At 35.9% G+C, this 18287-nt stretch overlaps 1 protein-coding gene across 10 annotated transcripts in view; it reads left to right on the top strand.

Moving 5' to 3' along the window:
- The window catches only part of pcbp2.S (poly(rC) binding protein 2 S homeolog), a 495331-nt gene that overhangs the window by 348562 nt on the left and 128482 nt on the right, over positions 1-18287 (top strand). For 2 of the 10 annotated variants that reach the window (XM_018269379.2, XM_018269377.2), the window contains exon 1: positions 9559-10159. The exons of 6 other annotated variants lie outside the window; for them this stretch is intronic. The gene's annotated coding sequence lies outside the window, so the exon portion shown is untranslated. Of the gene's footprint in view, positions 1-8884; positions 8922-9558; positions 10160-18287 lie in introns of those variants that run through there. 2 more of the 10 variants (XM_018269380.2, XM_041567628.1) reach the window with 2 other exon arrangements.

Here is an 18287-nt window from a genome sequence, read left to right as displayed (position 1 = left end):
TGCGAAATTCCTTCGATTAGAACGATTCAGCCGAATACGGACCTATTCGATCCAAAAAAACTTTGACTTAACTTCGGTTCGTCTTTTTGAATTTGACTTTCAACGTTTTTTCAATTTCGACCCTTGATAAATATGCCCCTTAGATCACATGCAACACTCAGCATCTCCCACACTCACTGCTCAATCAGAAACTTATTGAGGAGTTCTCATAAAGTCTGGTGAGAACTTACCTGATTAACTCCTCCCCCTTAAAACATATATTCCCCTAATAAAAGTGTTAACTTAATACTTAATACTTTAAGAACAGTTGTCTTCTTCTTGCAAATAAGCTATAATTCAGCAGAAAAGAAAATTACATTGCAGAGTAAAGGAGATTGCAGAAACCACACATTGGCTATATTAATTATGTCAGTCGGCATAAAACAGCTCACATGTAATACCCTGCTTCGTGTAAATAAACAATTTTCATTATGATATTTTTTTTTAATATTATGTGCCATTGGGTAATCATAAAGAGAAAATTGGCATTTTTTAAAAAATAAGGGCCGCCAATTAACAGACAGTTAAAGCTGTAGTATTTCTGGTCAGGTGATCTCTGAGGCAGCACAGAGACCATCATGAAATAATGGTTCAAGGCAAGAAATGTAAAAAGGCAATATTTACTTAAATATATGTACCAGTTTGGTAAGATTATTTAATATGCCACGTAATTTGATATAAACTATCTCTTGCTTAAGTATTAATTTTGGGGGTATCGTTTTCCTTAAGTGAATTTTATAAAAAGATAATATTAGATTCCATTGCACATACTGTATTAGCGGGATAAACCAGGTTATAAAGGCTTTCTTTTTGCTTTCATATGCTCTTTAGGGGAAGAAGAAAAAAATCATAACACATAGCACAAACATTCAGTATGAAACTCTGTACATGTATGGGGTCCATTATCCGGTAACCCGTTATCAAGAAAGCTCCAAATTATGGAAAGGCTGTCTCCCATAGACTCCATTTTGTCCAAATAATCCAAATTTTAAAAAAATTATTTTCTTTTTCTGTGTAATAATAAAACATTACCTTGTACTTGATCCAAACTAAGATATAATTAATCCTTAATGGAAGCAAAACCAGCCTGTTTGGTTCATGTCATGTTTACATGGTTTTCTACTAGAATTAGAAAATTAAAGATCTTAAAGATCCAAATTACAGAAAAATCCATTTTCCGGAAAACCCCAGTCCTAAAAAAAATTTCAATTGTGCAATGATGAGTGAGTGAATGCTGCGGGTTTATTTTTCTTTATTACTGCTAACGCCAGCTATCAAAAAGAAGTGATTAGGTTTTTTAAAAGGCATTACAGATCAAAAACATGTTTTGTGTTGCTGTTTTGCAAACACAATTTGGAGCATGCAATAAATTTCAATGTATTTCAGGCACCCGAAAGGAAATACTGTTGTCTAAGCAGGACTAAGAAGTTAAAAAAACAAGATGACTCTTGCTTTTCTTGTATCCATATATCTTCATAATTTTCAGGAAATTTAATATTTTTTAATATAGGTATGGGACCTGTTAACCAGAATGCTTGGGAGCAGCAGTTTTCTGGATAACAGATTTGCATCTTCATACTTTAAGGGGCCCATTTACTTAGTTCGAGTGAAGGAATAGAGGAAAAAAAGTTTGAATTTCGAATGGTCGAATATGGCTACTTCGACCATCGAATGGGCTACTTTGACCTTCGAATTCGAATCAAACGATTCAAACTAAAAATCATTCGACTATTCGACCATTCGATAGTTGAAGTACTGTATCTTTAAAAAATTCTTTGACCCCCTAGTTCGCCACCTAAAACCTACCGAGGCCAATGTTAGCCTATGGGGAAGGTCCCCATAGGCTTCCTAACAATTTCATAATCGAAGGAATATCCTTCGATCAATGGATTAAAATCCTTCGAATCGTTCGATTCGAAGGATTTAATCGTTTGATGGAACGATTATTCCTTCGATCGTAGGAATAGCGCTAAATCCTTCGACTTCGATATTCGGAGTCGAAGGATTTTACTTAGACGGTCGAATATCGAGGGTTAATTATCCCTCGATATTCAACCCTAGGTAAATGTGCCCCTAAGTCTACTAGAAAACCATGTAAACGTCAAATAAATCCAATAGGCTGGTTTTGCTTTAATTAAGTATTATTATTAATGTCCTACTGTGAGTTTTTATTGAAGTAAATATGAGTCGATAGTTCAGTGCAGGTAGTTCGCCAGGCAGAGGTTAGGGCAAGCAGAACAGAATTAAAGTCAAACAGGCCAAGATCAGCACATCAGATTTGTGGAAAGGCCACCAAGACCCGGGCCTAAGGCGGCAGGATTTTAGGGGGGGCGGCTTGCTGCCCCACCCACATTGATTCAGAAACACTGGGGATGGGCAGGAGATACAATTGTTTTTTAAACTTTCTGTGTGCCGATTCCCATTGCTCCAAAAATTTGTATGAACAAAGGGGATGGGGGCGACGAATGACAGCAGGCCTAAGGGCGCTGTTATGTAAATTCGTCCCTGCATGTACATTCAAGAAGCAAGGCACGGCGTGGAATCAGAGCCACATGTACACATCAGCTGTCCTGCACAGAATTCTGACAAACATTTGGGGACCCATTCACTAAGTTCGAGTAAAGGAATAGAGGAAAAATAGTTCGAATTTCGAATGTTTTTTTTTGGCTACTTCGACCATCGAATTGGCTACTTCGACCTTCAACTACGACCTTCGACTTCGAATCGAACGATTCGAACTAAAAATCGTTCGAATATTCGACCATTCGATAATCAAAGTACTGTCTCTTACTTCGACCCCCTAGTTCGCCACCTAAAACCTACCGATGCCAATGGCTTGCTAACAATTTCGATTCGAAGGATTTAATCGTTCGATCGAACGATTATTCCTTCGATCGAACGAATTGCGCAAAATCCTTCGACTTTGAATATCGAAGTCAAAGGATTTTAATTCGGCAATCGAATATCGAGGGTTAATTAACCCTCGATATTCGACCCTTGATACATCTGCCCCTAATAGTGCACCAGACACCCCGGTACTGAGAAAAGCTTCCCTGTCATGGCAGATCCCAGAGAGCACTGAAAATCATATAATGGGAAGTCCTATTTTTAAAATCAGTACTGTGTATAAATGACTAGCAAGCAGATTTAGGGGACAGTAGGGGAGGTAATTACACTGCATTTACAGTTACTGTAATGTGTCCTACAGTTGTTTCTTGTGTGATGAATTTTTCTGCATGAAAAAAAATAAGGACTAAAGAAACTGCAATAGCTTTTCAATAATTTTTGCCTCATTTCTATAATGTGAATGTGTTGTTTCTGTAATTAGTGAAGAAATTGGGAGAGCAGAGCACAATGCCTGTGGCCATTCGTGATAAACCTCTAAAATCACTGAGTATGGATGGGCAAAAATTAAACCCATAGACTTATATGGGCTTTTCAAAAATTTCAAAAGTTTAATGGGCGTCTGCGCCAATTTTTGGCGAAACAAAACGGGTCGAATTCACCCAAGACTATGTTAAATAGTTTTAAGATTCTAGAAATGTTGGTGCTTTATTACTAGCAAAATATCTTACAGAGAAAGAGTTGGATGCAGTTTTAACCAGTTTTAAGAACTCAACATTTCATAAATACAGTTGTACAAATCCCATAGGAATGAATAGAATGTTTGCTCTAAACTCACATTTTGATAAATCTGCCCCTTAATTTATTTTATTAGTAGGGTTGCACCAAATCCAGGATGCGGTTCGGGATTCGGCCTTTTTCAGAAGGATTCGGATTCGGCCAAATCCTTCTGCCCGGCCAAACTAAATCCGAATCCTAATTTGCATATGCAAATTAGGGGCGGGGAGGGAAATTGCGTGACTTTTGGTAAAAAAAACAAGGAAGTAAAAATTTTTCCCCTTCCCATCCGGTTCGGTATTCGCCGAATCTTTCACAAAGGATTCAAGGGTTCGACCGAATCCAAAATAGTGGATTTGGTCCATCCCTAATTATTATTAGTACATTTTATAATAGCTGACAGCTATGCTTTTACAATGAAGTGTTTGCTGGGCATAAATTGTACGATGAAGTTCATCAGAGAACAGCTTGTTATACAATTTGGCCACCAGAGAACAGATAAGCTTTTTACCTGACAGGTTTTTCAAAACTTGTCAATTGAGATTTTTATTGGCCCATGTATGGCCTAGCTTTATGTTGTTGGCAGCCTGCATGTACTGTAGATTTCAGTTATCACAGTATCCTATTTAAATCATAGCAGTATTTCAAAAGTCTAAAACCAAAATAATAGTTTTATAGTGTCACTTACGGGGTCACTTATTTAAAAGACATAATGACCCTAGCACTGTGAATTTTTTTTATATTTCTGTATTGTTAGTTCAAATGTCTTTGAGGCCTGTTTTTAAGTTAATTTGCACACTATTTTAAATATTTGTAAATCTATGTATGAACTGTAGGTTTGAAAACATGATGGAAAGAACTACAACTAAATGTAACCTTAAAGGGATCCTGTCATCGGAAAACATGTTTTCTTCAAAACGCATCAGTTAATAGTGCTACTCCAGCAGAATTCTGCACTGAATCCATTTCTCAAAAGAGCAAACAGATTTTTTTTATATTCAATTTTGAAATCTGACATGGGGCTAGACATTTTGTCAATTTCCCAGCTGCCCCCAGTCATGTGACTTGTGCCTGCACTGTAGGAGAGAAATGCTTTCTGGCAGGCTGCTGTTTTTACTTCTCAATGTAACTGAATGTGTCTCAGTGGGACATGGGTTTTTACTATTGAGTGTTGTTCTTAGATCTACCAGCCAGCTGTTATCTTGTGTTATAGAGCTGCTATCTGGTTACTTTCCCATTGTTCTTTTTTTTGGCTGCTGGGTGGAAAAAGGGAGGGGGTGATATAACTCTAACTTGCAGTACAGCAGTAAAGAGTGATTGAAGTTTATCAGAGCACAAGTCACATGACTTGGGGCAGCTGGGAAATTGACAATATGTCTAGCCCCATGTCAGATTTCAAAATTGAATATAAAAAAATCTGTTTGCTCTTTTGAGAAATAGATTTCAGTGCAGAATTCTGCTGGAGCAGCACTATTAACTGATTAATTTTGAAAAAAATGTTTTTTTCCTATGACAGTATCCCTTTAACGTATTCTGCTAACTTTAAATACAAGGTACTCTGATACTCATCTATATTGCTCATCTATATTACATATATTAACATACATAAGAGTTATTGTTAGCATTAATAAGTGTCAGTTTAAAGAATTGTACCCAATTTTAACTCTTAATATATTGTTAATTATAAACCAATTGTTTTAATAAAAGTTTTAATTAATGTATTACCGAACAAATCATAGTAGTCAATCTTTGTGACAGTGCACTCTGGAATACACAGGAAAAAGCCACCGAAGTCAGGATTTCAGGTTAAAAAGGTATAAGTTTTATTTGAACATTTGATATGCACACAAGCGTCCGAAGTCTGACGCATTTCGTGTCTATGCACTTCCTCAGAGACCTCAAACAAATCATAAACAATTAGAAGGTTATTTATTAAAACTCAATTTGTTTTTCTCTAAACATTCAAGAGATTCAAAGAGATTTATTATGTCCTGAAGCTGCTAAAAGTCAGTAGCGCGAAAAGCTGAAGTTTAACAAAGAAATCAGCTATTTCATTCTACTACGCAAGTGTCTGCCTGGGAAATTTGAAGAAAGAAGGAAGCTAATCGCTCTGTAGTGCTCGCTGGAAGAATCCCTGGAACGGTGCAGTTTTCTGCTGATAGGAGCACTGGCACCGCGGTTTCAGTTAAGTATATACAATCACTTGGGGGTGAGTAATTTGGACACCCCCAAGTAAACTCAGACTTTCCTTCTCCTTTAAAGTGCGACATATTGCTGGGAACACTTATTGCACGTGATAAGATATATGATATTTTTGGAATTACAAATAATATATTGTTTTATGTTCTAAGTTTTTTTAGAGGTAGAGGAAGAAAAAGTAGTAGTCTTTTTAATATAGTTACAGGTAATACATCTTTAGGCTCCACATTTATACATGCCCACTGTATTTAGCCATGTGGAATATGTGGGTTTTGTATTTTCTATGAGACTTGGTGAGAGAAGATCTCCAATAGTTTTGGATTGTCTAGAAACAAAATGACAGTTAGGGGGTTATTTACTAAACCTCGAATGCAAAAATCACAAAAATGTCATGATTTTTTTTTATAAAATCAGACTTTTGAAAAATCACAATTTTTTTCGGAATTTATTAAACCCTGAGGATGGAAAAGTCTGAATCTGAAAATCCGGCATCTTAGACCTGTTGAGGTTGCATATAAGTCAATTGGAGAAGTCGCAATGATTTTTTCATTGCGCTGGGTTTTTGGCAATATCCCGGGTGAAAAATCCAGACAAATCGTGAAAATCGGATGAAAATATTGTGAAAATCAGATTTTTCACGATTTTTTCCCGCAAAGTTTTTTTGGTGAAAGTGTATTAACAAATAAGCCCAAAAAACCTGTGCGGATTTGGTCAGAATTTTTTTCAGAAAATATTGAGATAAATTCGGACTTATAAAATAATCCCCTTAGACTCTAAAATGCTGTCTAATGTGGGGTTTGTACATAGTATAGCCACATTTTTATTAATAATATGTTAAGTTATGTTATGTTATGTTATTTTACCCCCAGTTGTAAAATATGAGGATATTAGAAGTTACCTCGGAGTTCCATGAACTTGGGCCTCGTGTTTTTATATGGTCATAAGAAACTATTCTTATAACTTATAATATCCTTATATTTTACAAGAGGGGGTACTTTATTCACTATATCCTCCCACCAATTGAGATATAAATTTGCTAAAGATCTGGAACCCCCAAAAATATTGGTAAGCTAATTTGTCTTGTTCACTATTGGGATCAACACTTGATACTTCCCTCATAAAATTTACTCTTCACTGATCTAGGCCTTGCTGAATTCTTAATGGCAAGATGCAATACAGCAAGATCAAACAACTCTGACAGAGCATGGGTTAAAGGCTTCTACAAGTAGGCTGCATTTAAGGTGAATTTTCAGTTTGCAGCATACAGATGATGGTTGTATTTTTTATAAATATCCCTCGTTGCAGGTTTTTGAAACCTAGTAACACCCCTAGCTGTCAAATCAATCTGTAGACCATTATGGGCTGCGTTACTAATATAAAGTTGTTGCTAAATTCCACATGCGCAATTACCCATAGCAACCAATCATATCTGTACTTTCATTTGTTAATCAAAATAAATGCTTGTAATTGGTAACTGCAATGATGCAATATAGCTCCTATGATAGTAAACAAGATCCACTGTTTTCTAATTGTCTTTTAAAAAACGTTCAAAAGTACAAACTATTTATTTTACAAAGCATGGTAAGATTGTTTAAGACAAGGGGGATATCTAAATAATCTTTTTACATACATGATTTATTTCCACAAATGACTAAAATACACCCTACTTAAACTTGTTCTAAAAGAGCATGTGCATCTTATTTATTGAAAGGATTAACAAATGCAAGTCTTGCAATGTTTTATTTTTAAAATTAGCACTGTGATACCGTTTATATTAACCTTTAGAGTAGAGTGCTTTCATTAATCCTTCTGGATTGGTATTAAATCACAGATGACATGCCATAATCATGAATGAGGTCACAACAACAAATTGAGAATTCTATAAGTGATGTATAGATGAAGTAAAATGGGTGTAAGTTATGGGTTTTGATTACAGTTTCCAGTGACTGTTAATTATGCTTCTGAGAATGACTCACATTCCTGGTTTGTTAGCAGAAGTCAGCTTTTTCAGCCGGTTCAATCAGAATTTTTCAGAGCTGGCTCAGATTGTTGCTTCTTGGCCTTATTAAGCAAGTCCCATTTTTGTTGTGCTTCAATACATATATTTATTCATTGTCTTTTATTAAGGTCACTTGAAAAAATAGGTCAGCAGCCAGCCGCTTAACAAAATTATGGCTTGCTTCAGTGGAACAAAGTGCTGTACTAATGTGTGCGCATTTGCACCATTAAAGGGAAGAGATCTTTAGAGCTGGAAATAGCTTATCTCTACAGTATATGATAATGTCCTGATTAAGCTAAATATTTAGACAGTAAATAAGGAAAGATTTTTAAATTTTTAAGGGCTACGGTACATAAGGACTTATGGTTTCCTATATAGTGCATAGGTTCCCCTATAAGTTAGGAGAACATAAGCAGAATGAGTAGCCAAGTATCTGCTACACAGGATTTGATGTGCTACTTTTCTAATTATAGTATAGAACTTGGTATAGTTGTCGGATCTATTTACACATTGCTTTAAATATTCAGTTTGAGATACCCCTCATTTTTGTGAAAAATGCCTGACCTTCATTTACTAAGATTTAATTTTTTTTTCCCCAAAAATAAATCTACCTTGAACTGCAGCTGTTCAGTGCCTCCATATCCATTCACTACTACAAAATGTACTTAGTCTGTAATCTGTATTGTAGTGTTAACTAGGTATCTTTCATGTAATGGGTGGAGAGGTTACAATCTATGAGATCTATTTAAGTCATGCATAGCCTTTGGCCTTACAACATATAGAAAATGCTATGTAATTGTATGTTGTAGAAAGACCTGCTGTTGCCTTCTGTTATTTCACTTATTGCCTATTGACATGCCAGACCCCCAGCAGCATGGATGTATTGTCTTTTAAATACGACCTTCCTGAGCTACAGAATGCATCTAAGAAGAAAGCCACTCCTTTTCCCTCCACCCCCATAAACAAACAATATGCAGCACTAAGCAAGCAGCTGTCATCACACAGCCAAACTGACAATCAGATGCCTCTATAACAGTGAGTGCACTTAGTCTATGCTGGCAGGGTAAGAGTCTGATTTTTTTTTCTGTTTCATCTGGCTTTTCATTTATTAATTGCAGTTCCCAGAACAACAGCAAAGATGTGTACACTGCATGTCCACAATAACTGCTTGTATTTAATCAGGAATTGCTAACTTTTTCAACTGCAATTCTGTACACTTCTCTTAGAACTGTTGTTTTTTTTTTTTTTTTTACTCTTGGTAACACTTGCAGTGAAAAAGTGAATTCCCAAGTAATGAATGCAGTAGTTCCAAATTAATTTAAAGCAAATGACAAAAACTAAATGGATGCTCTTGCCTGTTCTCTGATGGAGGAACACATTATTTTATGTTACTGATTAATTTGCTAATACATTAAGATACCCTAAGGTTTGTACAATATTCTGAAAGAATGTTTAGAGATTGCTGCTTGTGTACAGAAAAAGTCCTGTGAAAATACAGGATGTGTATTTGTTTATATGTATAAAGTCAGCTTTTTCATATATAGTGCAGTGTAAAGTATGTGTTGCTCTCATTATGAATACAGTATTGGTGTCTGTACTCCATATACAAACGCAGCCCTGTACAAACACATGCAGATGCAGTGTCACTACTGCCAGCACATGGTCTTATTGATTTCAGCAAGGACACAAGCAAAGGGAAGAAGCTCAGGGGCTTTGCCAAATGAATCTATAGTCTTGTTATCAGAAAACATCTCTAAAAGCCAAGATAAATAGTCATAACTATAAGTCTCATTTTTTGACTTGTGTATGGATTTTAGAAGATGTATTGCCATCAAATTATGGGATAAAATATAAATTGCACACAGTGACTGGACTGGTATTTGAGCGTTGGTTAGAGTGTGTTATCGGATTAGGACATCACATTCCGAGCTCTGACAGAACCTTTGTTCATTATATTTATAGCAGCTTCTGGCCATTGTTGAGCAAAGGAGATTGCCCTGCCCTCTGGCCCTTTCCTAAGCAGATTTTGGGCAGAAGCTTCTCTCATGTGGCACTAATTGAAATGATTGGTGGAGGGGGTGTAGTCAGCTCACTGTGCCTGACTCAGGCTTATCTGCCAAGGGCTAAGCAAGAGAAGAAAAAAAGGCAAAGCTTTGCCTCTTTCAAGCAAGGCTCAGGACTCCTGGCCATCTGTCATCAGTTGGAATCAGAAGGGCACATAGAGGGACCGCACTCACTGTGACTGTCAGAAGAAAGGGCATTGTCCAGGGATTCTAGCAGTTATTTTCAGCAGCAGTACAGGTTAGTGATTTGTCTGACTGTGTCTTTCAATTAAGATTTCTGTTTGGGGAATCATTAAAAGAGAAGCATCTATTTCACACAGAGGCATACTGGCTTCTTAATTTCCTGTCTGTGTTTTAATTCAAATAAGCAGTCACTTACAGTATTTCATAATTTCTCTACTTGTTTGTTTTTCTTATGCCCTGTGTACGTGTTTGTATCTGTAGTGCAACAAGACAGAGTTATTCACTTTGTTGTGCTAGTGTCCCAAAGCCGAGATTCACAATGTGTCAGTTGTGTAGTCTGTTTAAATGCGTGCCTATATAATCAGGATCCTCTATACCCCTTCTTTTTATCAGCTCTTAGAGCCTGCTTGTTTGTTGTTTATAAAGATGAAGGTTTTAGAAACATGTTGTATGATTTTTGTATGATTATTCTATTTTTCAGTTCAATGTATGTGTTATACTTCTACAGAGTATTTTCAACTATAGACCCATCAGCATATGTCTGCTTTCTCTTCTGTAGTATGACTGAACTAGATAGCTGTGCTTGTGAATCTTGTTTAATTAAAAAAATAAATAGAGAGAGATGTATATTTTATGCATTTGTATATGTTTTATAGCTATATACTGTATATAAGAAATATTTTCTATTATACTAAGCACCATATATACATTATATACAATATTGTATATAATATACTATCATATACCTATATATATATACACATGCTATATGATTACATGTTACAGAGTGCTACCTGACATTTAGAAGCTATCATTCATCATACATACAATTAATAACTATTGTGGTATCAATGTTTCAGTCCTTCTAGTGGACCTTTTTCAGATACAGATATATATTATAAGAAAGAGGAATCCAAGATTTAGTGGTTGATGCAATTGATAGCATTTAGTATACAAGTTGAACTTGGTCAGTCAGCATGGATGTCTTTAAATATCAACAATCATTATATTTCTTCCTCAAGTATTGTGTTTACTTTGGTGAATAATGTCCTACTCTTGTAGCAAGTCTAGGAAAACAAATGGAAATAAAGATGTTTTTTTTATTTTAGGCCTTTACAGCAAAGGAATATTTCAATTGCCAGTATCCAATGTTAGAATGTATTTACAGTCTACATCAGTGATCCCCAACTAGTAGCTCGTGAGCAACATGTTGCTCAACAATCCTTTGGATGTTTCCCCCAGTGGCCTCAAAGCAGGTGCTTATTTTTGAATTCCAGGAATGTTTTAATTGCATACAAATCAGGTGTACTGGCTAGTAGAGTCTCCTGTAGGCTGCCAGTCCACATAGGGGCTGTCGATAGCCAACCACAGCCCTTATTTGGCACCCCAGGAACTTTTTCCATGCATGTTTGCGCTCAAACTCTTTTTTTAATTTGCTTGAGACTCACGGGTAAAAAAGGTTGGAGACCCCTGGTCTACATGTATGGAATCTGTTTTCCAGAAACCCAACCTCCAGAGAGCTCTGAATTAAAGGAAGGCCATCTCCCAAGGAGATAATTTTTAAGTAAATAGTTTTACTTAATTATTTATTTCTTTTTCTCTGTAATAAAAAACATTACCTTTTATTTTTGTACAAGTTAATGGGCAGCATGGTGGTTCAGTGGTTAAAACCTCTGACATGCAGTACTGGGTACCTGAATTTGAATGTTTTCCCCATGCTTGAGTGGGTTTCTGCTGGGTACTCCAGGTTTTTCCCACACTTCAAAATCAGGCAGGCAGAATAACTGGCTCCTAATAAAACTGACCCTTCTGTATGTGAGTGTGGTAGGGACCTTAGACTTTAAGCTCCACAGGGGCAGAGACAGATGTTAATGATGTATAATCAATGAAAAGCACTGTTTTTCATTGTGTTGGTGCTATGTAAATAATAATAGTGAAAATAATTATAATTGATAGAATCTAACCTTCATAAAGCCACGTATGTGCCAGAACACTCCTATAGTGTTTATTTCACATTTAATTTTCTGTTGGTTGACCCATGCATGGTGTTCCAAATTATGAATACAAAAAACCTTATCCAGGAATCCCAAGCTCTTAAGCAGTCTGAATAAAAAAAATCTGTATAAAGATACAATTTTATCAATTATTATTATTATGTTTTTTTAATTTTTTTTTACAGTTTTCCATTAAAGTGAATGAATTATTTTTTTGTGAGTTTAAACATCTGTTTTCATATATTTTTTTTTCAAACTCAATGTATCAATTCATATTGTCCCGACATTTGACATAGGAATAAAGTAGTAGGCTCTAAAAATGTAACAATAGTGCAAACAGTACAGTAAAAACAATATTCCCAGAAGACAAAATTACTGTATTTGCTAAAATATAGTTGCCATTTTGCTGACAGTTCATCATCCAAACATTGCATCCAATGTAACAATCTCAACAGATATCAGTAAAATATGACAACCGCTAGTTTTTAGAGAAGCTGTAAATCAAAATCCCTACTGTTCCTGACCATTGTTTAAGGCTGTTACTAAAAGGAGTTGCATGATACAAAGTTCACAGTCTGAGGATAAATAAAAATGGAGTCCAGATGTATTCTTTGCAATTTTGTAAATCACTTGAACATTAGACTACTTTTTCATAATTTTTCGAAGCACAAGTTCTAGTTTTCCGTGTCACGCTAAAAGGGAGTTATTCACTAAAACTCTACTTTTTCTTACTTTATTTTTGCCCTTAATTTACCAATAACTATTCTATATTATTATATATTATTAAGTGTTTAGTGTAATGAATAGTACTGATAGAGAGATGGACCTTTGGCTGTTTTATTTTACACATAAAGATGACATTGTTTTCATCTGGAAAAGAAGACTAATGGTGCGTAATGTCTTTATCCCCCTCTCTCTTTCTATCTGAGGGCAATGAAAGGCTTTATTGTACATTCATAGATTTGATTTACATAATGAATGTTGTGCCTATTTCTAGACATAATGGGGGGAATGTAATAAAATTTGGAAAGAGAACAAATTTGAGCACAAATAAGAATAAAAAATTACAAGTCGCAATGTATTCTTCATTAGACTTTTTATTGCATTGCAAATCTTAGTTCCGCATGGCAAACCTTTAAAGGAGCAGTAATACCAAAAAATTAAACTGTCTTAAAGTGTTGAAAATATAATGTATATTGTGTTGTAATGTTAAAACTGGTGTGTTTGCTTCAGATGCATAACTATAGTTTATATAAACAAGCTGTTGTGTAGCCATGGGGGCAGCCATTCAAAGCTGAAAAAGGAGAAAAGACACAAGATACACAGCAGATAACACATAAGCTCTGTAGTAAACAGTGGGATTTTTCAGAATTTATCTATCTACTGTGTATCCTGTGCTTTAATGGCTTCACTCATGGTTACACAGCGGCTTGTCTATATAAACTATAGTACTCTTTTTAAAAATACACACGTTTTACCATTGCAAGGCACCAGTGCATTATATAGTAATCCCTTTAAAACAATTTAATTTGTTGGTTGGACATTTCTCTGGCGCACTATAAAAATGGCATATATTCATTTAAATCTTTACTTAACTTTGCTTGTAACTAAACTACTTTTTATGACCAGACTGATGTATTAAGATATGTCATATATAACTTTTGGTTTAAGCTTTGCATATTATTTCCTAGACAATTGCTCTGAATTTGATATTTTTTTAATGCAAGGTATGGTACAAAGTGCAAAAACAAGGCCTCTTTTGTAATTTGCTACCTGCTCTACACATAATAAATGAGCCCTAGAATCATAAAAATGTCCTTTTTAAAAACATAATATTGAGTCATTTTTACTCAAGACATAATAAGCATAGGCCTCTGATATGTGGTATTGTGTGTGCATTATTCCAAATAGTGAGGCTAGTTATGTGGGGGGTGGGTCAGATGCAGTGGGGCAATTTCATTTTAATTACTCTCACAGATACTTAATGCATAAGCCTATTTACACAATAATCCATAAGGCCTTTTTCCATATCTAACTTTCTGAAAGGATCAGAAGCCACACACTAATCTTCCCAAATTATGTTTTTCTAGCTCCCACTCTTTGGAGTTACTGATTTGGTATATGATCCTGAAAGACTAATATACCTATTTCTCAAAAAATATTTCTAGATATACATATGCAATGGTTATGGCTTTAAACAGTTTGTTATAAATAAAAAAAGCAAGAATCATATCTACGTGTTTATTTCACATTAGTAGATGTAGTAGGCCTATCTCTATCAAAGCTACCTCTTTAAATTGGAAGGAGTCTTTATGGGCATAACGCAGCTTAGCTGAAAGCTAATAGGTCTACTCCCTGAAGATGCCTTTGGTCTCGTAAGTACTTAAAGTACCTGTAGGGCCAGCATCAGATTACTAAGCAATGCATTCCTGTCACTAAAGTGGTGTAAATTATTATATGCAAGCTGACTCCCTTACCAAAGTGGTAAATGCTGAATAATACATTTTAAGTCAATCTCATTGTAGCAATGATAACTAGTTTTGTATGTACATCCTTCCTCTGCTGCATATATATTATTCATTGGGTGCTAAGGAGATTTCTTTAAATATTTTTTTCAAAAAAATAGCCCTCTATAAACACTGTTCAATTATCTATCCAGTCTCTCCCAATTTTAACAGTGTGTCAGCTGTTGAAAAATGGGTCACTTGGGTTTTAGCATTAAGTAGGAAATCCATGGCCAATAGGATTTAACTGAAATGCGAAGGGGGGGGGGGTGTATGTGTGTGTGTGTCTATGTGTGTGTGTGAATTTAAAGCAGACATTCAGATATTATCTGAAAACCAATTCTATTTCAGGAATGCCCTTTTAAACATAGTCATATTTAAGCATACACTCTTTGTTTGTTTTCTTAATTGTCTCTGTAAAAATAAAAAAACTCACATTAAAAACTATTTCCTTAAGGCATAGTGATCCAAATTACAGAAATACAACTAAGGGTAAGGTCACACTGGGAGATTCAGGGAGATTTAGTCGCCTTTTCTTTGGGGCGACTAATCTCCCCAAACTGCTTCCCCCTGTCTTCCAACAGCAAATGGGTAAGAAATCACTGGCACTCAAAGGGCAGGTGCAAGCAGGGACAATCCCTTGCGTTTATTAACAGAAAATGCAACGTTTCGGGGTCAGACCCTTTTCATCTGATCCCCCTGTCTTCCGCCTGCTAGAACGCAAAATCGCCTTGCGGCATGGCACATGTGGCACTTCGTTTTCCGAAGTCGCCCGAAGTTTCCTCATGATCAGTTCGGGGAGATTAGTCGCCCAAAGAAGAGGCGATTGGTCGCCGGGCGACTAAATCTCCCCGAATCTCCCAGTGTGACCTTACCTTTATCTGAAAAGCTGAAGTCCCAAGCAATCCAGACAATAGATGCTATATCTGTATATCTGAACTATGTATAAAATAAATAAATATAGGTAACAGGATTCTAGGCCCAGCTAGGAAAACCTAGTCTTTGATCTGTAGATTACAGGGAAATCAAATCAGTATCTTTCTGAATTGTGGGTCTTATAAACACTTTAGACATGTGCAATATCTGATGTAGTCAGACAGAGATAGTTGCCTCTCTGATGTGTGAAATAACACCCTTTCTGTGTGTATGGCTTTGATGGGAAGGAGTTATTTATTAAAACAATTTTTTTTCTCATATTTTACCAAAAACACACTTACTAACTCCCATCCATGAATTTGGCTTATTTACTAATATTTAAGGTCAAAATTGTTTTTGGGAGTTTAAAAATTTGAGTTTCAATCTGAATCCTAAGTCATTATCGAATTGCCACTTGGAAAACTCAAATTTATCAAGTTTTTGAGCGTCAAATAACCCAAAAGTCACACAATTTGTAAAGGTTAAAAGCATCTTCAAATGGTTAAAGGGACAGCTGCCATTGACTTTTACATGGATTTGATAGGTTTTTCAACTAAAAGCAGAAAAAATTGGGGCAGATTTACATATGGTCGAATATCGAATATTCGAATATCGAAGTCGAAGGATTTACCGCAATTCGTTCGATCGAAGGATCGAACGAAAAATCTTTCAAATCGTTTGATTCGAAGAATTTTAATCCATCGATCAAGCGATTATTCTTCGACCAAAAAAAGATTGCAAAGCCTATGGGGACCTTCCCCATAGGCTAACATTGAGGTTCGGTAGGTTTTAGATGGGGGTCGAAGTTTTTTTTAAAGAGACAGTACTTTGACTATCGAATGGTTGAATAGTCAAACAATTTTTAGTTCGAATCGTTCGATTCGAAGGTCGAAGAAGCTAATTCGATGGTCGAAGTAGCCAAAAAAACCATTCGAAATTCGACGTTTTTTTTATTCTATTCCTTCATTCAAACTGAGTAAATGTGCCCCTTAGTGTTATAGCATGTCAGATTTGGATTGACACCAATTCCTAAATAAATATGTCACTGAACCCCTCATTCTGTGCAGTTAAAGCAAGTTTTCCAGGTCAAAATGTATTAGAAGGTCTAGACACAGAAAAGTACCTTCAAGATTAATTTCACTTTCAGGACTAACTAAGATAAAAAGGTTATCTTTATAGATCTGATCAAATCAAAGGATAGTGCTCTGGTGGGCTTTACTCTGGCCAAACACAGAATAATATTGTTATGCTTACAAATTATAAGACCAAAAATACTGGAACTAACTTGAATGGAAGCAAAAGGAAATCTTAGTTGTTGCCCTGGATTTGTGGGGATCATAATCATAACAGGGATGACAAATGTCATGTTACATTGTTACATAGTAAGTTAGGCTGAAAGAAGACACATTTTCATCAAGTTCAACCTTTTAAGTCTGATACAGAGGAAGGTAAAAAACCTCATGTGAAGCCTCTCCAATTTGTCTCAGAGGGGGAAAACTCCTCTATCTAATATATCAGCCTGCACGACCAATTTAGGGAGCCAATTCATCTTCACAGCTCTCACTGTAAAAAACCCCTTCTGAATATTTAGGCCTTATGTCAGCTGGAAAGACCTACTGGTAAATAAAGCATTAGAGCGATTATTATATGATCCCCATATATATTTATACATAGTTATCATATCACCCTTTAACGCCTCTTCTCCAGCATGAACAACCCCAATTTGGCCAGTCTTAACTCATAGCTAAGATTTTTCATACCTTTTACCAGCTCGGTTCCCCTTGTCTGCACCCTCTCTAATTCAATAATATCCAGTTTGAGCGCTGGAGACAAAAACTGTATGGCAAATTTTCAATGGGGCCTTACCAGTACTCTGTACAGTGGAAGAATGACCCCCTCCTCTCTCGAATCTATGCCCCTTTTTATACAGTTCAATACCTTTTTTGCCCTTGATGCCACTGACTGGCATTTCTTGCTACAACCAAGTTTATTATCTAAGGACTCCCCGGTTCTTTTTCCATTATGGATTTGCCTACTGCAGTCGCATTAAGGGCATGAATTTTATGACATATATGTACTTACTAAAACAAGTATTGATTTTACTTACAGATGATCAAAAAAAGGTTTGGGACTACCTACAAATACTATGGACTATGCTAACAATGGGAACCAGTATAATAAGACCCTTGTATTAATTTATGATTTGCATCATACATATGTATTAATGAATCTGATGTTATACAGTATGTTCCTAGCAGGTAGATCTAATTAGGATAATACCTTGTGGATTTTGTACAAACACCTGGCTACTAGTAGGAGTTGGTGTAAGAGCAAGTCATTTTTTTTAGTGCATTTTACAATATTCCAGCATTTACCTTATATCTGCTCTTGACCTATCCTCCCAGTCTGGTAGTGACTTTCTTCATCGGTATTATGCAAAATGAGTAGTGATGGGCGAATTTATTCGCCAAGTGCGAATTTATTCGCCAAGTGCGAATTTGCGGCGAATTTGCACGATTCGCCGCCAGCGAATAAATTCACGAAACGCCGGCGAAAATTCGCCTGAAAAAGTTCGGCGTCGAAAAAAACGGACGCCGGCGTTGAAAAAAACGGGCACCGGCGTCAAAAACGAGACGCCGGCGCCGTTTTGCAAATTCGCCCATCACTAAAAATGAGTAAATGGCTTACCTGCAAATGCAATGCAGTGTACAATGTGTTGTTTTCAGACACAAATCACCATGATTATTACCCACAATGCAGCATTTTTGCT

This window comes from Xenopus laevis, chromosome 6S (assembly GCF_017654675.1).
Source record: "Xenopus laevis strain J_2021 chromosome 6S, Xenopus_laevis_v10.1, whole genome shotgun sequence".
Taxonomy (NCBI): domain Eukaryota; kingdom Metazoa; phylum Chordata; class Amphibia; order Anura; family Pipidae; genus Xenopus; species Xenopus laevis.
This window is presented reverse-complemented; position numbering and strand designations above follow the sequence as displayed.